This window comes from Lissotriton helveticus, chromosome 2_1 (assembly GCF_964261635.1).
Source record: "Lissotriton helveticus chromosome 2_1, aLisHel1.1, whole genome shotgun sequence".
NCBI lineage: Eukaryota > Metazoa > Chordata > Amphibia > Caudata > Salamandridae > Lissotriton > Lissotriton helveticus.
In genome coordinates, this window is record NC_136059.1 from 1,922,677,589 (window position 1) to 1,922,703,918 (window position 26,330).

The window sequence follows — 26,330 nt, forward strand, 5'->3', positions numbered from 1 at the left end:
TGGAGTCCACACAGCCAAAGTAACCAATATCTCATTAGAGGGGAAAATGCAATGGTTTGGTGGAGTGTCTCAGTGGATAAATTAGATTTCTATTGCTGGGCTAAAAGAAGGCATTTTTGTTGTGACTGGTCATAGCCTTGCTGAGTGTTAGTGAAGTGGAATGGCAATGTGGTTAAGTGGATAGTGTGGTAGACCATATATATCTTGCGGTTTCCGAAGTATAGGGCATAGAAGTGGGAAAGATAGGATTATGATCAGTGGCATGGTGGATAGGGATGAGGTTTTGAAAATGAATTAAAAGCATAAGGCATTAAACTTCCCAAGAAGAGGAACACTGTAAAGATGCTTCACTCAAAAATTAAATATTAACAAAAATATCAAAGGAATTCATAAGGTGCCAAAAAATAAAAATCTTCTTTCTATTGTATATGATTAAATACTTGAACATGAGGTCTAGTCAAATCAGCAAAAACAAAAAGATTAACTGGACTCATGATGTTCAGATATGAAAATGTATATGGTACTATGAACATGTTTTGTCTTAGCTGTGAGTAATGACAAAGAGCTATATGGTTCTTCAAGGTCTGTAAAGACACGGCCATTTCCCTGCTTATGAAGTAGGTCGGGGCACAGCTGTTGAAAATAAACATTATTCAGATACCTGCAGATTATTCTCCTTCTCAATGCAAATGCTCAGATTCAAAGTGATTCTACAAATTGAGACATGGAGAGGTTTACTTGAAAGGAAAGAACACAAGATTAGAGGTAAGGGGCTGGATGGTTAAGTGTTTTGAAAGAAGGACCATCCCAAACTAGTTCTGTTGAATTAGACAGAGGATGCCCTTGCGGTGAAGAGAGTTTATTCTGCAGTAAAAATTCTACACCACAACAATGACATGTTTTTCAGTCATCCAAAATGCCAAAGTAAATTTGGGTTTGATTGTCAAAATAATTTAATTCAGGTCGGGAGGGGGGGGGCAATGAATGAGTTAGAATTTTATATAGTAACTTATTTCTAAAGGCAATAACACATTTAAAAGGACAAGGCCAGGATTGATATGTGGCTTTTCGTAGTATGAGAAAGGTTGCCCTTCGTTGTGTATCCTAAAAATGAATTGCGATTCCCTTATCAATATATAAATGGCATCACAGAATTGTGCTACATGAGGGGTAAAAAAAGGGAAAAGCACACAACCTGACACAGATCCTCTTCCCTTGGTGGACTTAATCAGTAGCATCTCTGCCACCCTTCCCTGCATCCAATATGCTACGGTCACCAAGTGCATGAGCTGTAGTCTCTGCACAAAGTAAAATGTGTTGTTTTACAGGCAGAGTTGAAAACAAATATTTATGTACACTTATACAGATGTATTTTTTGGGTGAAATGGCCAGGACATGTTGAGCACATAACCCTTTACAGAGTGGGTGCAGTGAACGAAATGCACACAGCAGCGTTTACCTGTGTCTCTCTTCTTTAATGCGTGCTGTGAGATGTCATGGTATTTCCTAACACCATAATATTACCAGATGGTCACTGTACTCTGCTGGACAGAAGTGCATGCTCTCTAAGACCTCAAGCCGCTTAGAGCCCAGAGTTTGGAGGAGTGGGAAGGGTGGTGATAACTTTCTGCTCCGAAATGGACGAAGGGCCAGATGTTTTGCAATTGTGCAAAAATCATTGGCTTGACTACAGCCTATAATCATAAAGGGCCTACATTAATAAACACTACTTAAACACTCTAGCCCAGTGTGACTGTCCCCATTGGTGTTACATAAGGCAATAGGCCCTGTACATATAAAGCAATGCTTCATATAATATCTTCCTGGCTGAAAGTTGGAGGTTTCCAGATGCACTTACTTGTTCTTGTGACCTGACTGCTGGTACAGCAAATGTGAAGGGCCATGAATAGCAGCAATGTGGGAGTTAGTTAACTAATCTTACAACCTGCTTACACCAGATGTACACCTTGCATACCCAGCGTACTGTCCTATCTGGTGTATAATGTTTACACATGACATGACTGACCCAACCCAAGGTTTATTGGTCTTTCTGAGTCACTAGGCATACATATGGCCTGCTCTATTCCAGTCCTCCACTCCTACTAGCCTATGCAATGCATTAAGTTTACATTTGACTGTATCCTCTTGGACCCACAAGTTGGAAGCCATCTTGTTGATAAAGGAGACAAACTTGTTGTTGATGTCTTTAATCTGCTTCTTCCCCATGGAGCAGATCTGGTGCAGCCGGGGGTCGATGGGCAGGGAGGGGAGCAGGATGCCAAAGGTGATCCAGGTAACCCTGCCCATTATTATTCAGGGTCAAGGCACTCGTGTACCTCTACAACCCACGCTGGTATCCCACGCCCTGCTGCTGGACCAAGGGAGGCTGGACAGGGACCTCTGCTGCTGAACCTCCGTCTATCCCCATACAGAATCCTATACAGAATCATGTCTGGGTCACCATTAACACCCGTTCTCGCACTCATTGTTCCGCTCCCACAGAGCCTTCACCCTCTCATTCTGTAAAGATTCAGCAACTTTATGGCTATCTAATCAAACAACATAGTTTTCTGTACAGTCTCTATCATGTACTTAAGTATTTTAAGATGTTCTCATATGTGATAATGGAAAAGGATGCTCGGTAAAATAACGTATTGCCAAGGATCACACATTTTGGTCAAGCTGGAAAGCTGGGATTGAACCTAGATTTCGCAGTTGCACTATGCGCAATTCAGTCGAATGCTTGGTATCTCTCTCTGCCATCAAATGTAACACATTGGGCTTAGTTCTTGGAGGATGAAATTAGCGTTTGGGTGAGAGACAGAATCCAAATTGTATTTCGGGTAGTTTTTCAGATCGCAAACCTTGCCCAAGTACATAACAGCCCTTAAGAACTAACATAGTCTATGTTACATGTTTTTTTTTTAAAACATTGTTAGGATAAAAATAAAAAAATAAAGAGACAGAGCAGACCTTTAAATGTGCAAAGAAACCTGAAATTAGTGTAACATACTGTGGTAACCTAGGGGAGCAGCATTAATGCATCATGGCCCGGAAGCTACTGCTGCACCCCATGAAGGCCCCCACCTCTAACACTAACTGAGCAAGCGGCATGTGTAGCAGCCACCTGCTCTGTGATCTGCATCAAAGCACAAAACCCATGGCAAATTAAAAGAAACCTGCTACAAGTCCTTGCACAGTGTTCTGCTTGTTGCCCGACCTCATACAAATTGCCAACACTGCTCCTTGCACTTCAACGGCAAGAAAGAGACCTTTATGACAATAAGAGGGAAGGCTTTAACCAACTAAAAAATAAAACTATACATTGGCTCGGCCAGCATAGACCGCTCCCATGTGCTATTAACAATGAGATTGTTCACGTACGGCGACTCCCCTGGCTGGGGAGCAGAGTAAAGGATATAGAGGGGGATTTAATAATCATAAATTTTAGAGACCCAGGGGCGGTTACACACATTCTTAATTGGATGCCAAGGATCACTGGTTCACTTATTGTTCCTTGTGATCTAACTTATTTCTATCCCAGACCTCAGGTGCCTGCTATAACATCTGTTGGGGTACCTTTTGGCCCGTTGAACAACCCTCTCGGTATGCTAAACAACCAATATATGTGTCAGCATCCAAATTCCAAAATGACAAAAAATGTGCTTGGATGGAATATTGTACCACATAGGGAGAATAGGAATAATTATAGAGGCCTGGACCATCCGCAAAGCGCTAGGGGAATGAATCATTTGTTGCCATTCACCCCTTTTGAGACATCGAATAGGTTCGAAGCATTCTCTGGTCTAGATGACTGTGAATGACGGTCGGGGTCCTCCCTTAATAGGTCTGATTTGAGGCAAGTCTCCAGTACCCCCTCTATTACTTCAAATGCCCTCATAACAGGGCCTATGCAGGAGGAGGATATAGCCCCATGTAAATTCCTTAGTTGGAACATAGCAGGCCTAAGAGCTAAAAGGGAAGATCCGTTATGGATCAACTTCATTGCTTCCTTTGATGTAATAGCTATTCAAGAATCCTGGGAAACCTCAGTAAATGTTTGGCTGGATGGTTTTGCTACTTTCTTTGTACCAGCGACACGCAGCTTAGTAGGGAGAGCTAAGAGGGGTCTAATTTTCCTTTTTTCCCTTAATCTTGCGGGGTCTTTTAAGCAGTTAGATACAGGCTCCCCTAATCTTTTGATTGTGGAATGTACTGTTTCCTTGATCTATTCCATTTTATTAATTAATTTTTATAATTCCTGGGAGAGGGCAATGGCACTGATCACATTGCACACCTAGAGAAATTTTTATACAATTTCAGTCTTAACAAGCACACTGCATTTGAGCTTATCATGTTAGGTGATTTTAACACCCATTTATGCAACTTTCCCCGTTATTCGGGTGAACAAGTGGGATTTTCAGGGGTGTCTACACCTCACTTTGAACATACAAAACCAGGTGAAGCGCTAGAAGTTTTATTGGCTAGCTTTAATCTCTATGAATCCCTAAATACAGATGGGAGGGAAAGAGTTCCCACCTATAAAGAAACGCCGCAAGGGTCTATAATCGACTATATATTCACCACCCCGGTGTTACAAACAAAGGTATTAACCTATAGAACAATTCAGTCACCCTATAGCGATCATAACCCTGTGTTATTGGAGATGCGTTGGGGAGACCTTAAACGCGAGGGCCTGGGCCGCCCACAGGCGCAGGTGGTACTTGTGCCTTCTGATCAGGGCAGAAGGCTCAAGTGGGGTAAGGTGATCCCAGATGATTTTATGGCAACTTTATTGCCTAAAATCGAGGGAGACATAGAGTTATGTTTAGAGCAAGAGGCCTCCAATAGCACAATTGTTCGGGCTTTTGAATCTATATGTGTCCAAATAACGAAGGACCTGACAGTCATGCCCACTAAGAGACTTCCTAGTACATTGAAGTGGTTTGATGCTGATTGCTCACGAATACACACCCGTTTAATGCACGCATTAAAAGCAACATCAAGGGATAGGCTGCTCATTGCCAATTTGAGGAGGGAATACAAAAGGACCTTAAAGGGGAGAAAAAATGAAATTAAAAGTGAAGCGTGGGACAGACTTCTCTCCGTCGATGTCTTGCGTGATAGCAAGAAATTTTGGGAGATTATAAATCACCCTTTTTTTGCAGGAGAACAAAATGTAGCCACTGATTGTGTCATCCCGGATGAGAAGTGGGTCCTTCACTTTAAAGATGTCTACGGCGACAAGAATAGTACACCCTCGTGCCGCCAAACGATAGCGCGGGTCTCCCCCCCGATAGTTTTTTTAGAGGAGGAGGTGCTTAAGGCTATTTTGGAGACCTCAAAAAATAAGGCCCCGGGGGCGGATGGCGTACCGGCGGACCTATATAGACATTCTCCGAAAATCTGGTCCCAGGTACTAACTAAAGTCTTCAGGGCAGCGAATGATAAGGTGCTCCCCAATACCTGGGCAACCTCCATTATAGTGCCAATTTTAAAAAAAGGACAACGTGAGTATCCGGGGTGTTATAGACCCATTTCCCTCCTTGACTCGGCCATTAAAATCTTAGGCAGGGTAATATTGGCTAAACTCAGTGAAAATTTGGAGGATTGTGGAGGGCTTTCAAACATACAATATGGGTTCAGAGAGAGACGAGGCACCCTGGACCAATGTTTGAATTTGCATCTTTTAATTGCCAAATATGTGGTGGCCGTGGAAGGGACTCTTTATTTGGCCTTCATGGACCTCTCCTCGGCCTTCGATTTGGTAAACAGGTCCAAACTGTGGTCAATCCTTCTAGAGATGGGGATAGACCCTCCCCTTGTTACTTTTATAGCCTCCTTACACCAGGACTTATTTGCCAAAGTAAGGGTTACAAATGAGGGGAGGTGCACAGGCACTTTTAGGTCAGAGAAAGGGGTTCGCCAAGGGTGTATCCTGGACCCCCTCCTTTTCACCATTTATATAAATGGGCTGGAAAAACATCTAAAGGGGGGGGGGCAGATGTGCCGCGTGTGGGAGGGCAACAGGTCCCGGCCCTCCTATACGCGGACGATGCGGTACTGATTGCCCGTACGGGCATCGGTCTACAGACACTATTGGGTCATTTTGGCTCCTTCATGGAAAAACTTGACCTAAAGGTAAATGCGAAAAAATCTCATTCTATGATAGTGGGTAAGCAGAGAGGAAAATTGAGATCCAAAACCTTCAAATGCAAGGGTGAGGTGGTTTCCAGGGTTCCGGTTTTCCCCTATCTGGGGGTCCTTTTCGATGAAAGGGGGTCTTGGGCCCCCCAGATACATGTGAAAAGTTTAGCCTTGGCCCGTTCAACAACTGCCCTGTTGGGTTTCACAAAAAGGTTGGGGGCCAGGCCAATGGAAGCACTTTTGAAGGTTTATAACACCAAGTGTATTCCCATTGCCACCTATGGGGCCGCCTTGTGGGGATATGTTAATCAAGACAAAATTCAAAGGGTAGAAAATAGGTTAATTAGACTATTGCTCTCAGTTCCAAAATCGACCCCTACGTTTAGCATCCATGAGGAAGTAGGTCTGTGTTACATTACAGATAAGCTGAATCTGGCACCTCTCTTACTTTGGGCAAAGACATGGCTGAATCCAGAATTAACCTTGAATCATCTTATTCTGGAGGACGTCATGTCTTTGGACCATGCCATGAAAATACCTTGGTTGAAGTATCTAAAAAACACATTTTCTGTCTTAGGTAGACCGGAACTTTTTTTATCTCCTCGTAATATTAAGAGAGAGGACGTAAAGTGGATTAAAGTCCATTTTACAGATATGATCTGCCTTAATAGAGAGGGGAAGGAAATAATGAAACCATCTGTAAGAGCACACTCTATGTTAATCACTACCCCAACCCTGGAACCATACCTGAATTTTGTTACAAGACCCCTTCATAGATTTTTATTAGCGAGATTCAGGTTTAATTTGATTCAATTTTCTTTGGGTTGCTATTTATCTTGGAATCATTGGAAAGATGCCCCCCCTTGTGAATGTGATAATTTCTCTGAGCAAGATACCATGCATTTTACGATGTTTTGTGGGTTTTATACTGCTTCTAGGAAAAAACATCTGTTACCTGTGCTGAGGGAGGCGGGCTTCATTCAAGTTAGACCCGCATTAATCTACCTCCAGATGTTGGGCAATATTTACATTACTTTTAGCGTCGCCAGTTTCCTAGCAGAAGCTTTTCGCACTAGAAATAAACGTGTACCACTGAACATTTTACTGTAAATAAGGTATCTTTTAAAGAATGTGTCAGACACGATGTAGTTTAGTAAAATATTGGCTTGCCCTGCTTTTGTATAAAATATGAAATGTGATTTTAATGTATTTGTATTGTATGTGCTTTTATGGGTTTTTTAAAATCGAATAAAGTGTGCTTTGACTGACTAACCTTTATGTTTTGCCTGCTCATGTGTTAAAGCCGGTGGCTGATAAACGGTTTTACGTGAAGCAGTGATGTGTGCGCTTTATGAGCGTGCGTGCACGCTAGGAGAAGCCAATGTGCGGGTGCATGCAAGCACGTATGCTTGCAGGGAACATTGTTCAGGAGTATACACATTTTTACTAAATTTCGTAAATTCCTCTATAAATATCTTGGTCTTTGAATAGAGTTTTCTATTCAGATGATTGAATAGGGTTGATAGAGGTGTGTTGCTTCCTAACCTTCAACTAATTAGCCAGGAGTTTCCTTACTTTATTAGGTCTACTATAATAATGGGCACTTTCTACATAGTAATATGGAAGAGGCATTATCAGTAGTTATTTTATTAAAGTTTAGGTTAGCTTGAACAAGTTCTTGTACAATAGAATCAGAGACTGAAGTATAGAGTTGATGTTCTAGGTGTTTTATAGGAGATAATACGAATTTATGTTGTTTAGCAAAGTGCTTCTTCTTTTTAAACAAAGTCAATGATAAAACCACGGGCTATGGCTTTAAACGTATCCCATAATAATTTGGGAGTAGTATCTAAACCTGAATTAAGTGCAAACAATTCGTCAGGAAAAGTAGTGAATGAAGTAGTGAAAGGAGGGTCAAGTAAAAGAGAACTGTTAAACCTCCCTTTATTCAAATTGAGATGTGCCGGGAGTAGATCCAGTTCTGCAACAACTAGGACATTGCCATAGATAACAATAGGTTCAATAGTAGACGCAATGTGCTTTTGTGCTAGTAGTTTGCTAAGAAAAACTTAATCCAAATGAGAGAGGGAACCATGTGAAGGATAATAAAAAGATAAGTCTTTTGCAGAGGGGTTTACACAATCTCCATGCATCTAGCAGGTGATTCTAGGAAATAGCGGAATGAAATTATTTATGTGTTTTTTGGGGAATAAAATGAACTTGAGATTTTTGGTTTATAAATCGGTCAATAATCTGATTACAATCACCACCTAAAATAAAAAATTAATCTTTAAACTGAAGACATTTCTTAGTTATATGAGGCCAGAAGGAGTATTCCGGTTGGGTTTGGCCTTTTACATTGAAAACATTTAGCGGAATATTATTAATCAGCAATTTAACAATCACCCATCTGCCTTCCAAGTCCATTTCTTGAGTAATAACAATGCATTTGAATTTTCTATGACATAAAATAATTACTAAATTTTTTTTATTAAATGTAGGGAAGACAAAAAACAAACTCACCCAATTACAAGTAAGCTTTAAAGCCTCCACCTCTGTGAGGAGTGTTTCTTGGAGGAAGACTATATCAGGATTGTAGGAAGCTAAGTGAGATAATATTCTCTGCCATTTATTAGCGTTAACAAAATCCTGTACACTCCAGGATATAGCTCTGAATGTAAGACTGGCAAATAAATAGAAAACTAAACGATAAACAATATTGAGAGTAAAGGAAATAGAAAGAAGGCAGATTGCAGGAAGGAAATAGGAATACAAGTTGATGACCAAAGGGGGAGACAGGGGTATGAGCAGGAAAAGGGGAAGAACAAGGAAAAATAACAAATTGAACAATAGAAGACAGTGCATGTCAAAATTGATGACTGAGGTACACACCTTTTAAGGAACAGGAAGAAAAATGGGATGGTGACACACTTGTAAAGACTGTAAAAAACACAGTTGATGGACAGAATGTAGAACAATGTCATACATTCACCCCAGTACAGGGATCTGGGCCTAAATCCATCGTTTTTTTGCACTCCACACCACCCTGGGTTAGACACTGGCTATATGCAAATCAGCTCTGACCCTGTGCCTCATGGGAACAGTCCAGTCCGAACTACCAAGCCATGCCTTTCCCAGACCGGAATCAAGCATCCAAGGACCGGTTTCTGGCTATCAGCCTTCATCAGCCTGGATAGCTTGACTCCAGTGGTGTGGAGAGCCTGGGACTCACGTCTGAGCATACCCAGCACACTCGGGGTGAAAATTGCAAAGAACACAGTTGATGGACAGAATGGGGTGAATGTATGACATTGTTCTACATTCTGTCCATCAACTGTGTTTTTTGCAATTTTCACCCCGAGTGGGCTGGGTATGCTCAGACGAGAGTCCCAGGCTCTCCACACCACTGGAGTCAAGCTATCCAGGCTGAATGAAGGCTGATAGCCAGAAACCGGTCCTTGGATGCTTGATTCCGGTCTGGGAAAGACATGGCTTGGTAGTTCGGACTGGACTGTTCCCATGAGGCACAGGGTCAGAGCTGATTTGCATATAGCCAGTGTCTAACCCAGGGTGGTGTGGAGTGCAAAAAAACGATGGATTTAGGCCCAGATCCTTGTACTGGGGTGAATGTATGACATTGTTCTACATTCTGTCCATCAACTGTGTTTTTTGCAATTTTCACCCCGAGTGGGCTGGGTATGCTCAGACGTGAGTCCCAGGCTCTCCACACCACTGGAGTCAAGCTATCCAGGCTGAATGAAGGCTGATAGCCAGAAACCGGTCCTTGGATGCTTGATTCCGGTCTGGGAAAGACATGGCTTGGTAGTTCGGACTGAACTGTTCCCATGAGGCACAGGGTCAGAGCTGATTTGCATATAGCCAGTGTCTAACCCAGGGTGGTGTGGAGTGCAAAAAAACGATGGATTTAGGCCCAGATCCTTGTACTGGGGTGAATGTATGACATTGTTCTACATTCTGTCCATCAACTGTGTTTTTTGCAATTTTCACCCCGAGTGGGCTGGGTATGCTCAGACGTGAGTCCCAGGCTCTCCACACCACTGGAGTCAAGCTATCCAGGCTGAATGAAGGCTGATAGCCAGAAACCGGTCCTTGGATGCTTGATTCCGGTCTGGGAAAGACATGGCTTAGTAGTTCGGACTGGACTGTTCCCATGAGGCACAGGGTCAGAGCTGATTTGCATATAGCCAGTGTCTAACCCAGGGTGGTGTGGAGTGCAAAAAAACGATGGATTTAGGCCCAGATCCTTGTACTGGGGTGAATGTATGACATTGTTCTACATTCTGTCCATCAACTGTGTTTTTTGCAATTTTCACCCCGAGTGGGCTGGGTATGCTCAGACGTGAGTCCCAGGCTCTCCACACCACTGGAGTCAAGCTATCCAGGCTGAATGAAGGCTGATAGCCAGAAACCGGTCCTTGGATGCTTGATTCCGGTCTGGGAAAGACATGGCGTGGTAGTTCGGACTGGACTGTTCCCATGAGGCACAGGGTCAGAGCTGATTTGCATATAGCCGGTGTCTAACCCAGGGTGGTGTGGAGTGCAAAAAAACGATGGATTTAGGCCCAGATCCTTGTACTGGGGTGAATGTATGACATTGTTCTCCATTCTGTCCATCAACTGTGTTTTTTGCAATTTTCACCCCGAGTGGGCTGGGTATGCTCAGACGTGAGTCCCAGGCTCTCCACACCACTGGAGTCAAGCTATCCAGGCTGAATGAAGGCTGATAGCCAGAAACCGGTCCTTGGATGCTTGATTCCGGTCTGGGAAAGACATGGCTTAGTAGTTCGGACTGGACTGTTCCCAGGAGGCACAGGGTCAGAGCTGATTTGCATATAGCCAGTGTCTAACCCAGGGTGGTGTGGAGTGCAAAAAAACGATGGATTTAGGCCCAGATCCTTGTACTGGGGTGAATGTATGACATTGTTCTACATTCTGTCCATCAACTGTGTTTTTTGCAATTTTCACCCCGAGTGGGCTGGGTATGCTCAGACGTGAGTCCCAGGCTCTCCACACCACTGGAGTCAAGCTATCCAGGCTGAATGAAGGCTGATAGCCAGAAACTGGTCCTTGGATGCTTGATTCCGGTCTGGGAAAGACATGGCGTGGTAGTTCGGACTGGACTGTTCCCATGAGGCACAGGGTCAGAGCTGATTTGCATATAGCCAGTGTCTAACCCAGGGTGGTGTGGAGTGCAAAAAAACGATGGATTTATGCCCAGATCCTTGTACTGGGGTGAATGTATGACATTGTTCTACATTCTGTCCATCAACTGTGTTTTTTACACTTGTAAAGACGTCACAACAAACAAGGGGCAACATATCACACCAGAACGTGGAATAGAATGAGTAGGAAACAGGCATTGTAAGAATCTTGATGACCTTCAGGGGAAGTAAAAAAGAAGTGAATTGAACAAACAACAAACAGCCAGCATTGCATAGCCTATGCAGGAGTGAATTAAAACTGAAAACACAATACGTTTTTGTATTAAAATCAGCGTAAGGAGAGAGGGACCAGCGGTGCCCTACAAAATTGTCTAGTGACAGTTAAGAAAATTCCTGAGAACAGCTGGATTATCAAAAGTGGTAATGTTGTTCCGAAATGTGACTTTGAATGTGCACAGATAAAATAAGCCATAGCGTGCACCTAAAACTCTCCGCGCAGGATAAAGTTAGAGGCAGTGTTTTCTTCATTTAACCATAGCGGTGGAGACATCTTGTGACAGAATTATTTTTGTGCCAGGCCATGTAACTTGATTTTTTGATTTGGCTGCATTCATAACTTTCAGAAGATCCATGAATTCGAAAAATAAAATAATCACACCACATGGTTTGGTCGTGACAGCTGGAGAGGACACGTGAGGGTCCATTCTGTGAGCACACTGGATATTTAAATCAACACAATACGGTAAGTCTAGAAGTTTCAGCAGAAATTAGGTGAAGAAGGAAACAGGCCTTCAATCCCTTCAGAAAGACCATATAAATGAAGGTTATTATGTTTGTTTCTAATTTCTAGGTCTTCCGCATGTTTCTTCAGCAATATAACTTCCTTTTTCAAAGCTGTGATTTTAGTAGAGACATCCTGTATGCCACTTACATGCTCTACCAATGTAATTCTAGACTCCATAGTTAACCATCTGTTATCAAGGGTTTAAATGTGACAATTGGTTTCTTCAAGAAAAGATATTAAGACATGAATTTCCTCGAATATACTTTCAACAACATACAGGAGATGTTGACTTTGGTGGAGAAGGAGGATCCTGTCTGAGACTTTTAGTAGAGGAGGGCTAGTGCAATTCAATTGTGTAAGCACTGAAACTGTTGCTCGAGAAGTGGCAGACTGAGCCATGTTAAAAGAGGCACATGCACTATCCATTGAGGTCACTGTAGAAAAAGGGCTAGAGGCTGGTCAGCAAATAGAATGACCTTTACTTAAAAATAAAGGTTTCTTAATTCTGCCTATATTTAACTTGGTCACACCCAAAAATGAAACAAAGCCTAACAAAATAACTCAGTCAAAAAGCTCTGCGAATCCCTCCAAGATAATATTTGGAATGCCAGTATCTTAGAAACCTTGTAAGTATGACGCAATGACTACCCAGGATATTGCCATGAAAAGACTGTAGACAGCTTGGGAGGTAGAGAAGAGCTATGTTAAAGCACCATGTGTGGTGTTAAAAATAAAGAAAATTTAACATGCAGGTACCTCAGGACCAATTGTAGTGCTGAGGAGAATGTGTTAATTGTGATAAATTTAAAATGGCAGCTGTAATGCTCCAAATGATGTGACCACTTCTAAAAACTCCAAACTGCCATAAGGAGGAGCATTAAAATGTGGAGAATGTAGGTCAGAAGTTGTTCCACTGCTTAAAGAATGCAGTTGCACTAACTCAACATGCCTGAAATTGCATTTATTTTATTGGTGGTTCCAGCGCAGTGCAGAAATCTGAGATTAGTCGCCCATCTTGAGTGGCGTCTTAGCCACGCTCTTACACTCACATTTTAAATTGTTCAACTCTTCCTAGAAAAAGCAGCATGCTCAGGTTGTCTCATCTGGATTATAACCTCAACTGAGTACACCATTGTAGTCCAGAGTCCTCCCCTATAATTATAGCATTTAGCATTCCACCTGAGGAATACCATGTTTGGGATTCTGTGCAATCCCAAAGATTACTTATTGGGTTTCTAATATATTGGAAGTGGACCAGCACCCGAAGGACTTAGTTTAGTCCATATCAAAACCTGAATATGCCACTTGGGGGTAATCCACACCCTTGTTTCTAATATGTCCATATGAGGAATCTGTCTAGTGGATGAAAATGTTAAGGGAACATTTGATGACCTTTGATAGTTATGGGAGTTTGAGTTACACAAAAAAATGTTTATCGAATTGGCTCAATTCAACTGACTTGATAAAGAGCAGGTCAAACTACCTCTTAAAAAATGTTGTTGGTATTGGGCGTTCTGAGACAAGAAAATCAGAAACTTATTGTCATATTGAGATCTGGAGATCAAAATGAGGTGGTAACAGCCTATGTGCCAAGGGTGCATATACTAACCATTGACATCAAAGGCAGAGAGGTCAAGCTGGACTCCATTCTCAGTTCGTTCTACTCAGACAGCATGCTTGAGCAAGATCTGACAAGACTGAGATATAAAACACCACCATACATGTTGCACACTAATATTTATATAAACCTTAGCAAAGCCAAACTTGTCTGAGTCTGGGATCCTAGATCTGCAGGATGAAGCCTTTCACTTGCCCAGTAATGTCTTGCAACAAATGACACATGCCTGATTGCATGGTGTTCAGATGCAGTTTCTTGAGGTGACCTGCCAGAACAAATATGCCCCAAAACAATCTTGTGAATGTGTCACATTATGAGCAATGATGACAGATCCTTTTTGGAGTCCAGCTAATTTACATATATCTTACATCTGCCATAAACAGGCTTCAGGGTTTCTGAATCCGTAAGCGATTAAGTGTGAAAAGCTTTCAGTTTTTTCTTTCCCTTTTCACTTTAATGTATAAGGCCCAAACATACTAACACTATGCACCATTGCAAAGGTATGCAAATTGGTGCAACACATTGGTAATTTGGTTTCTGGAGCAAAAGTTATTTGGCACAGGAAGATATCATTTGTCAGCACAAAAAGCACTTTGCACTGCATGGTGTCACTTTGAGTCCAGAGGGTGTTACTGGAGATTTACAGTGCAAACACCCATAGTTTTAGATGCAAAGCACAATTTGCTAAGATGGCCAGACTGAGCTCTGCCTCAAAAACTAAAACCTCCTTGCAGCAAGTGCTAACAATTAGAAACATTTTCATTTCCCACAAAAATCCATGCATTTCATGTGTGCTGAAGATCACGGCACTAATCTAATGTGTGGGATCATTCTATGTCTGTCTAGATATAGGAATGTGTACTGGAAGGGCATGATTCTGCTTTAAATCCTATGCTAGACAGCACACAATCACCTCTGTAAGGCAATCTGTCACGCAAGGTTGACTTAAAGTGCACCAGCACAGGGGAAGACAGCAGAAGCAGACTAATCTTAGTTGATAAAGTGCTGCACTGAGTTTTCCCCCTTCCACAAAGCGGTACAGAAAATGTGGTTGCTGCACTGTGTTGTTTTACAAAGTAGAAATATGTCCCAAAGGATGCTAGGCCTTTAGAGGTTAGTCACAGTTTTTATCCAATAGTTCCCTGTAAGGTAGCTCATGAAGGTTCCAGCAGGTAAGAGGGGTATTTGCTTGACAGACAGTCTTTAAGAAACTTAACACAATAGATCCTAAGACATTTGTTTGAATAACTACCATATTGCAAACTGTGACCCAACAAGCTGTTGGACATGTAATGATATGCTCTCAATTATTTATACTTCCATGTTTAACCTGCATCAAATACTTTTCAATGTGACTTTTAAGAGTATATTTTGTATTTACCACCCAGGCCCTATTTAGAGTATCTAACTTTCCGATTACCTGACTATTCCCATACTTAGAGGAAGGTTGTACTTCAATGCCTGAGTGACAGCAAGCTGAATATTTCCTTGTCTATCCAAACAGCAGATAACCACGTTGTTAGGTGTGCAGTGGATTACTAGATTATCTTTCAATGTTCACTGCTTGCACTGGAATTGCTGGTGTGCATTGGAAACCACCCTGTTGTTGCCTGGCATTGCAGTCTATGATGTCAGAATATCTGCTGTGTTACTGATTGAAAGGTTGCAGTAGAGACTCCTAATGCACATAGTTCCATGTTGTACCACACCACATGCATTGTGTGCATTGCCACTATTTGCTTGCTGCCATGTAGAGTTGCAAATGAATGTACGCCTCCTTCTCTAAAGAGCATCTATAGTGCTCTGGTGTAGCAGACATGAGAGTGACAGTACCCGTAGTCCATTAACCTAAGCAAGTGAGCAGTCCAAGGTTGACAGTGCACTCTAATAACTATCATATTAACAGAAACCACATCCTCACATGGGTAGGCATAAGACTATATACTACATATCAAATATTTGTTATCTCAATTAAAGAAAATGTGATTCATACACTTCCAAGAAACTACATATAGACACATTACTATAGCCTCAAATCTCTCTGGGTCCTATTTGAACAATTGGATGCATTTAGAAGGAGGTGAAATATGCTATGTAATTTATGAATGTATTTTTTAAAACAAACAATACGCATGAGAAGATTCTCTAACTTGCTTAGCCATCCTATTGCTCAGAAACCTTTATAGAGTTGGGGATGCTTGAGCCTGCCTGACATATATGACACTATGCGGAAATCTGGACGGAGGATTCCAAACACATTCATAATTAGCCTTCTCCTGGCTTATCAGAAAAGTCATATTCAACATACAAACTGAACTCTTAACTAGGAAACTGATCAATATAAGAGTTTGTGAAGGACACTCGTACTTCACGTCTTTCTTCTGGTAAACATGCCTCTGCAGCCACCCGATGCTTGTAGCTATCAGAAGTCAGGCAATGATGAAACATAAATTAATAAATGAGGAGACTTTGTTGTATTGTATTTGTAATTATATAGCACTTTCTATATCCCTTGACTGGCCTAAAATGCTTTCTGGAAGATTCTATTGCATTATTTAAATAGAGCTTCATTCAATTTGTGAGGTCATAAGACACTCTTGCTTGTATTGGGTCCTTGGGAGCCCCTTCGGATGCACAGCTGAAAGGGTGTTGTTTGAAGTTTGGCCTAGGTGAGACATTTTGGGTGAGATGCGTTAGGTTTAAATGGAGTGGTGGAAGCATAGTGCCTCTTGTGTAGATGCGCATAAAAATGGAGTGTCGTAGATAGTGTGAGAATAGATGCTTTCACAAATGCAGATGTTCCCTCTCTCATCAGGCAGGCAGGCCTCAAGGTGTTAGCCATATCCACAGTTTCTCCAGTAAGTTTTTCAGACTTTGGTTGATGTTCCCTTCCCTCTGGACGACTAGCTGTCATGAAGAAAACAGCAGTGGTTGCACAGTAGATCTTCTGATACTCTGCAGAACATTCTCTTCCTTGGTCAAGCAGAATTTGGAACACGAACAAAGTGGAGTGGAGTGACTGTCTTTTATTCTCATTTTCCAGACAGGGGATGTCAATCACCTGTCTGCGGACCAGGGACTGATTTGGTTACCATTCAAATGCCCTTTTCTGACTGTAGTACTGATGCAATCTTTGTGCAAGGTGATGCCTCTCACAGCAGGTTGTGATGATGCTGTGTCTATGCTCTCTGCTTCAATATCTGGAACTCAACCCACTGACCATATGAAAGCAGGCAATACACTTCCACTGTCTCAGGAAGCTGTATCAAGGTTGCATCCTATGCCATGCAAAACAAAGGGCAAACAAAAATGGATCCAATTGCTGCCAGCAACTCACATCTCACCTCTCACAGTGACTCTAGCAACAATATGTGTTCCACACATCCACCATGTGTCCACTCATAAAACACATACAAAATGTCATATCAAGGGTCTTGGTCTTACATGGAGACAGAACTTTGCATGAGTTGGGAAAGCAAGCCAGACTCCTCTCTGAGACAGTAAGAAGGTCTGCTCTTGACTAGTAATTCACACAAATCAGTATACAGCCACCAACTCTTCATGTCTACAACCCAGGACACGTAGAGAGTCCCATGTAGACTAAAGAGGCTATGCTTGGTATGCCACTCAAGTTAGGTTTTGAACCTGTGTGTTATCGTGAACAGGCCTAGGCCACAGTTCACAAGCCGAATTAGTGCACTAGCAGGACCAATGAAAAGTCAGCTTCTCAGTTTCACATGCAGTTTGTCTTTCATTGCAGTGCAGATGTACACACCTGCATACCAGGGAGCACACATTGCAGCCCCAACAATATCATTCATGGCAGTGCAGATGTACACACCTGCATACCAGGCAGCAAACATTGCAGCCCCAACAGTATCACATGTAAAACCTACTTTTGACAGGCATCAGTTAGGCCCACTAGGATGGAGGGTGTCTACTTGTAGCATTAGAGACCAAAATAAATAGTGTCACTGTTAAATTGACTTAGGATTAGAATTTAGAGTCCACTCAGTTTCATCTAAGTGCCCACCCATTGGAGGCTCTGTTAAATCACCAAAGGTATACTATATGGAAATCATCCAAGAGCGGCTAAGGGCTCATCTACTAGAAGGGCTGTCAAACCATCAAAGGAAAACTATAAGGAAGCCACTCTGAAGATACCTTTACAAACAAAAAAACATTTACTAACACTTCAGTGTTTTCTTTCATAGAGTTATGCTCATTTGCAGGATATACATTTGTATGATTTGACCAAGACTGGTGTTGTTTAACCGTACATATTATGTCATGAGGGATATAGTGAACACAATTACAAGCACCCAAAATAAGAATATACATTGGTCAGGGAAACAGGAAGCATATCGTTATCTGGTCGCATGCTGAAAAACTACTAAGGCATCAAGTGCCACAAATGCGAAGAAACCCAGACTAGTATATCCCACTCAAGCGTAGAAAAGGGCCATTCCAAAGCATGTTTTGCCTTGGAAGTCTGTGAAAGTCCCAAATATGTACACTTGTTAAGATTCCCAGATTCCTCTCCAACCATTTTTGCACCTTAGAAAATAGTTATGTATTTGCTCCTATTCCACAATGAGAAGGGTAACAGATCACCCAAGATTTGCTTGCGTTGTTGTGGAAGAAATTTCTCCATGGGAAAACTGTTTTCACTCAGTCAAAAAAAAAGAAAAAAAGTGTGCAATTAAATGCCGGTTCCAGTACATGTTTGATGAGTTCTACTTTATATAAAACCCCAAAGGGCAGGAATAAGAGCCAGATGGAATAGTTACAAGACCTTACCTGTGTAATGATGTCGATGTAAAGTGAAAGTGCCCAGTGACCGAAATGGTCAGGCACTAGGACCGGCCCGAGTGAGGGACGAGGGCGGGCGGAAAGGGAGGAGCTGGGGAGACCATGTGGGCAGGAAGGGCAGTGAGCTGTTGGGATTTGAAGAAGGAGGACATGCAATAAAGAAGGTGCCTGATAATAACACACGGTGTCTGCCTGAGTTCTTGGGGGCTAGACACTACAACTGGCGACGAGGGTACAGGAAACCCTGAGCGTGTGGACAGCCACAGCAGCAACCGGTGACCGACTGGTCCGGAGCTCGCCCAGCGTCTGGAGGCTCGAGCGCGCTGCAGGAAAACGCCCACCGAGTGCCCACCTCGGCGGCGATAGTGTGCAGCGGAAGAAAACGCCCACCGAGTGCCCACCTCGGCGGCGATAGTGTGCAGCAGAAGAAAATGCCCACCGAGTGCCCACCTCGGCGGCGATAGTGTGCAGCGGAAGAAAACGCCCACCGAGTGCCCACCTCGGCGGCGATAGTGTGCAGCGGAAGAAAACGCCTACCAAGTACCCACCGCGGCGGCAGAAGCGTAAGAAAATTGCCCTACCTTGATCGTGACTCAAGCGGTGGACCACGGCTGCGGTGAGTGAATTTGCCGATCAACTGCCCCCCCCCCTCCGTGAAGAAACGAGGAGAAACGGCCGAAATCTCGCTAGAAACGAGATTCCCGGGCGGCCATTTTGAAGTCAGGCAGCATTGACCAATCCCCTGCGAGGGATTGTCGGCAGCCATTTTGAAGTCAGGCATAGAGCCTGAAACAGCAAAAAAGCACTGACAAGCAACAAACAAGCATTGGCAAGTAACAAACAAGCACTGGCGAGTGCAACAAAATAACAAACAAGCACTGGCGAGTGCAATAAAAGCAATAATAAAGCACTGGTAAATGCAATATAGACACAAAAAGAACAAACAAGCACTGGCAAGTGCAATAAAGACAATAAACAAACACTAGCAAGCACAACAAAGCAACAAACAAGCACTGGTGAGTGCAACGGACATAACAAACAAGCACTAGCTAGTGCAACAAAATCAATAAACAGACACTGGTGAGTGCAACGAAGACAACAAACAAGCACTGGCGAGTGCAAAGAAAACAACAAACAAGCAAATACAATAGAAAAATGAAGGCAACGGTAAATAACGACAAGCAAGCAATAAGGAAAACCAGAGAAGCATAAGTAGACAGATATCATGGAAGCCGTCTATCATCAACTAAGTCATAGGATAACACGGGAAGCAAAGGAAACAGTCCTGTGACCGTAGCAGATCAAAATCTTCCTCCCTCATGGCGGTGGGAAAAGCAACACAACGATCCAATCCCTGCATTGAAGTGCCACCCTCAGTGACACAGACTGACATTCAGAATTTGGGCCCTAAATGGAACCGGTGGCTGGAATCACTGGATGAATTTCTTGACCCCACTGGTGAGCGAAGAGATGGAAAATGTCTGACACTACTACTCCAGTTAGTGGGTCATGAGGGCCGACGCTTAATCAGAACATTCTCTGAAAAGGACAAAGAGACTTATGAAAGACTACAAGAGACATTACGCGCCCATTTTAACGCAAAGGACAACATGGATCATGAACGCATCGCCTTCAACACGGCACGGCAGGAGCCAGGAGAATCATTGCCAAACTTCATCACCCGGTTGCAAAGTCTGGTACAATGCTGTCACTTCAACACATTTACAAATGAGGACGCAGTTCGACTCCGGGTAATCGAAGGCTGTTCAAGGTCTAGTACAAAGCACAAGATTCTTCGAGGGCATTGGTCGCTAAAGGAAATGATAAGGAAGGCCGAAGGTGGAGAGCGGGTCAAAGCAAGAGAACTATCAAAAGAACTGCACCTATGTGCAAGACACCAAGACACCAGGAAAGAGACATCTCTAAGGTCGGTGAATAAAGCACAAGAAATAAACAAAGCCAGAAACGGGGAGGGTGAAGACAGATCAGAGATAAGACAACGGGAGAGACCAAGTAACATGAAGTACTCTGAGTCAACAACACAAAAGACCGGGATGATCCAGGAGTGCGACAGCTTCACTAATTCAACCTCAAGGAGTCATTAAACATATGGTGCAAGCGATTATGAAACAGATGAAGTGTCAAGTGGGACAGATGACAGCCTGCCCAACAAATGTGCAAGAAAGGCAAACCATAGAAGGCTGGACCAGTCACGTCAACACTGAAAATCGGTACATGATCACACCCGTAACACAGATGTCATTGCACAAAACAAGCAGGAAGAAGAAGCAAACCGGATAAGACGGACTGATCCACTCAGACACCGGGAAGAGGAAGACGAACGCATCCACGACATCCGAGACAATGAAGAAACTGAGAGGAGGCCATTATCATCACAAGAGAGAGGCAGAGATACAATACCAAGTGGTCAAACACAAGAATTAAATATGTGGTTGTCAAACAACCTCTCCAATCAGATGACACCGAAGTCACTTCAAGAAAGGTACCCGGAGAAACATCCCACAGAGAACTCCGACTCTAGGAGCAGCTCGTCACTGCCTACCTGTTTCAGAAATCCTCTATTAAAGACACACTCAAAGGAACGGTATCAAAGGAAATCGACAGAAGACTCCTCTGATTCAGAAAGCACGTCTGTTCGATCCCTTGAGTCGACCGAGTCATGGTCCCGACGACGGCCATGGCGTCAACCACCTGAGCACACCCCAGAATCAAAGGACATTAGTCACGTCAAGAGTCACTCATCCCACACCAATGTCCCTGAGTACTTAATCACTCCACAAGACAACCTGTCATTTCAGTCGCAGGTACATCAAGATATAAACAATATGCCTTCACCCCTGATATGGTCAGCGAGGCTGACCCAAAGGGCCTACAGGAAGAAAACAGAGATAGTGGACATTGCCCACCGGATGGGAAAGGACCATCCAGTCACTCTGCAAGGAAAACCAGACGTGTTAACAGAGACAGATCATCATCAGATGAGAGAGAAACATGCACAGGCCCAGACAGTCAAAGGGTTCACCAGTCCCAAACATGAGTGGAAGTGGGTGAGACAACCAGAGGCAGCGAAAGAGTCCCCGAACCAAAACCAGATGGTCTTTTCAGATAGCGCCTCACCGTCTGGTATGCATGACTTTGAACAGGAGGGCAGTGTTGCCCTCGACCAGACAAGACAAAAAGAAGTGAAGTCATATGCGGGTGCTCTGAAGAGAGCCCGAACAACATCCCCTCATGAAGGAAATCGAGCGTCAATCAAACAAGTACCGCATAGGAAGTCTGACTGCCGACATCCAGCTGAACTTTTCACAGTCACCTCAGAAACTGAAGATGAGTGGATCACCCAGAAGCTGATTGGAAACCACCATGAACCTGAGCATAAGAAGATCACGCGAGACGCCTCGCAATTCCAAAGATGCACTCCGATAACAAAAGATGTTCTCGTCAAAGCAAAGAAAGCCACACAAAAGAAATGGAGATGCATCTCCATAGCTTAAATAGGCGGCCTGCAGACCCATGTAGCTGACTGAGGAATTATAAACATGTTGGACGCTAAGTTTATTTTGTCAACAAAGGGGAGATGAAACCGTTTCACTCCATCAACGAATTCTAAAGAAAAGACAGTTGCTGTTTTGCCGTGGTATATATTATTTTGTTTTCTTTTATTGACAGAGGGGGAGATGTAATGATGTCGATGTAAAGTGAAAGTGCCCAGTGACCCAAATGGTCAGGCACTAGGACTGGCCCGAGTGAGGGACGAGGGCGGGCGGAAAGGGAGGAGCTGGGGAGACCATGTGGGCAGGAAGGGCAGTGAGCTGTTGGGATTTAAAGAAGGAGGACATGCAATAAAGAAGGTCCCTGATAATAACACACGGTGTCTGCCTGAGTTCTTGGGGGCTAAACACTACAACCTGTAATGTCTCTGAAACCTGACCAAAGCTCAGGATTACAGCTGTATTAGTAATGAATGTTAATGGATACCCTAAAACAAAATTACACTCTGAGTTAGATCGCCGTCCGCAACTTTATGTTTTGTAATGAATAGGGACTAATTTGTTTAAAGAAAACTCGAACTCATTTTTTATTCGAAATAGCTGCAGGACAATAATAGTGATTTGTTGTAATTTCCGAAGAATCTGTAAAAAACAGAGGTGTCAGGATTTTTACACCAGTACAAAATCGGTGGAATCTTACTTGGGAGAGTGTAGACTCACAGAAATCACACCTGTTGCAGGACAGTTTCCAACGTACTTGCTGACCAATCAACACTATGGTGCTGGGCCGCGTATTGGACCCTTCAGATGCAGTATTGATAGGGAATTGCAACCTGTTTACCAGCCTGGTCACGTGGAAAATGTATATATATTCTGATTCCACATTTGCATGTAAAGAGGGGTGGTTAATAGATAATATGTACCTCAAGTTTCTTTATTTTGTCGTTTCAAGCTTATTTTATTGGAAGTTTAATTTTTCTGGAGTGGATCGTGGTAGATGAAATCAGTGATGTTGGTGGTCAATACTGACAGATATCCCTCCTCTGCTCTTTGACAACAACCTGCTGTGGGTTTTCTAATAAGAAAATGAATTCAATAGAGCATAAAAAATTGATTATGTAACTTAAATGTTAAGGTTTGTTATTGTGTACAGGAAAAAAATGACAAATTCGGATACACAGTCTATAAGGTTTATTGCCAGAGGTAAGCTGATGGGTGAGCATCGTGGGTGTCCACCTCAATCAGATTTTATAGATTCTGATTTGGTGTTTGTCTAGCGTAGGATATTTTTTAATTCTGTTCACCAAATATCAGTTTGTTAGAGTAGAAGGAAATGCAGATTTGCTTTATTTTGTATTTAAATTAACGTCAATCCTCCAATAATCCGATGAAGATATACATCAAAATCAGGTACAGTCTTGTTCTTTATTTCGAAAACTAGAAAATATGGCATATCAACAAGAGTTAATCACATCATCGAGTGATATAAAAATAACTATACACTATCTTTCTCTTGTGACCAAATGTCACATCAACAAGAGTTAATCACATCATCGAGTGATATAAAATTAACTATACACTATCTTTCTCTTGTGACCAAATGTCGTTTAGTTTGTTTTTAATAAGAAATTGATTTGTGAATATGTATGAAAAAGGCTTTTTGTAATGTTATTTGTTATGGATAATGTGGAGTGTTGCACTGTTGATTTTTTGTGATACATTTGACCATGTTTAGCCTTTGCTAACTGTTTTTGTATTGTTATATTTGTCTTAAATGTAGATTCTTTTTCGCCTATGACAACTAAAAAAAAGGATATAAATAACAATATGAATGATTGGTATAAATAAAACTACCTGACCAGGTCCAAGTAATTCGTATTTGGTCGATTGTTAATTTTTTCATTAAAATATAAGGTTTGGGCACCCCCCCCTTCTTTGTGTCTCAACTTACTAAAAGTGGCATTTTCAGACCTGCCATTTAAAGCGCAACTTTACTGAAGTATGTGCTTTAAATTGTGAGTCCAGAGACACAAAACTCCACTTTGCCATCTGCTCCCCACCTGAATTTACACTTAAAATATGTTTTAAGGCTATCCCATGTTAACCCTTGCGAAAGAGAGGCCCTGCAGTAGTGAACAATGACTTTAGCAGTTTTTCACTATCAGGACATGCAAAATCCAAAAGTACATGTCCTGCCTTTTAAGTACACTACATCCTGCACTTGGGTCTACATTATGGGTGACTTATATGTAATAAAATGGAAGGTTTGGGCCCAGCATGTAGTTAAACTTGCCAGATTGAAATGACAGTTTAAAACTGCACACACAGGCTCTGTGATGACAGGCCTGAGTCATGTTTAAAGGGCTACTGAGTGGGTGGCACAATCAGTGCTGTGGACCCACTAGTACTATTTAATTGACAGGGCCTGGGCACACATAGTGCACTTTACTAGGGACTTAACAGGTAAATTAAATATGCCATTTGTGGATAACCTTATGTTACCATGTTTAGAGTACAGATCATATGCACTTTAGCACTGTTTAGTAGTGGTAAAGTTCCCCTAATCCTAAAACCAGCAAAAAGAGAGTCAGAAAAATAGGTCAGGAAGCAAAAAGTGGGTGGGAAACCATACCAAGGATACCAGGTCTAACACTCCTAGATTGGGCAGATTCATTATATCCCGCTGTACTGCATGGTTGAATAAAAGGAGACACTCGGGCAACTACACCTGGTGCAACGGTATGCAAATGTTGGTTAATGTTAATTTACCCTTGTTGCAAAATCTAATTTCGATAATTCATTGTTTGTAACTATAAAACCCGATTGCTCTAGTATGATTTGATTCTAAGCTGTATGCTCCTAATGTCTCACAGTTTATTAAATACTTAAATGAAATCCAGGAAGCTGTTTGTAGCTGAGCGAACACCACAATGTATAGAAATTATTAGTTTCTTGCTTGGCGGCAGTGCTAATTCTATTTGAAAAACGACTTTCATTATTTATCCTCCAGTTGTTTCTATAAATTGGCAACCTCTGGATTGTGTATCACTTTGCAGTGAAGTTTTAATAAGAATGTTATAACTAGATGACTGCAAAGCGCAAAATATACCACTAGTGTAACGTACGGTTGTAATACTGTCTTTTTGTCCGGTGGGCTGCTCGCTTTTCACACACAGAATCCTGACATAAGAAATTCTGGTCAGGGTTTACCAAATTGGGGCTGCCTTGGGGCAGGTAAGGCAGTGGATATTGGGAATGTTGGCAATCCAGCCCACATGCATAACTTTGTGGACATTCAGAAACATTGCCAATGGTTTTCAATCTTGATTTGCCCACATGCAAACACCTCTGCATTTTGGGTGATGGGAGGGAAATCATTTCTCCACTTGAAAATATGTTCCCCTCATAATAAACATGAGGCTTTTTCGCCATCACAAAATGCCTTGGTTCATTCATTGTCAGTTGAGTTATCAGATATCTGGTTTTAAACTTGTTATTTTGGATTATGGACTTTGATCATGAATTCATTCAAAATGAAGTTTGTTTAATTATGCAGCCTCTAGGATGATAATCAGACATTTGAAATTATATAATGGCGGGTAGATTATGTAGCATACGCTTCCACCACGACATAGAAGTAGCCTTTTTTCCTTTATATTGGTTGGAAAAACAGATATCCTCTCCTTTTTCCTTGGTTTGATTTTTGACCTTCAAGAGGAAAGAGAAGCAAATTGTCTGCATCTGCAACCTGAAGTGCTAGCATTTGTCAAACCAAGACACCTACGCTGTTGTCCCCTCGAGGCTGTCTGTCATATCAGATACTTGATTGGCACCATAATTGTGAGGTACACTTGTGACTTTTACAACCTTCTGTTGAGAAAAAGAAAGCATAGCATAGCATGTGCCACATAGATTTGGAGACCGACGGTGTCTATTGCAAATCTTGCATTATTAATATTTATGATAGAAACAATTCCTCTTGTGATGGGTTGAAAATGGCCTTCAAATTTTTAATTTGGGTTTCTCTAGGAACACTTGCAAGTGGATATGTTTATGGCAGGAGCAAATTCGATGAGTATGTGTTTGCCTTCATTGGGGATGGCAGCGGAAGTGCTTCCAATGTCACCCCGACCTCTCCTTGGTGACCATATGATTTCAGTGCATGCAGGGCACACTGATGTAATTTGATAGTGACAGGGACATGCTGGAAGGCATTTGCTTCCAATGCATCCAGGAGAGTGGACTCGTTTTTGGGAAGTCCTGCTCTGGGGGGA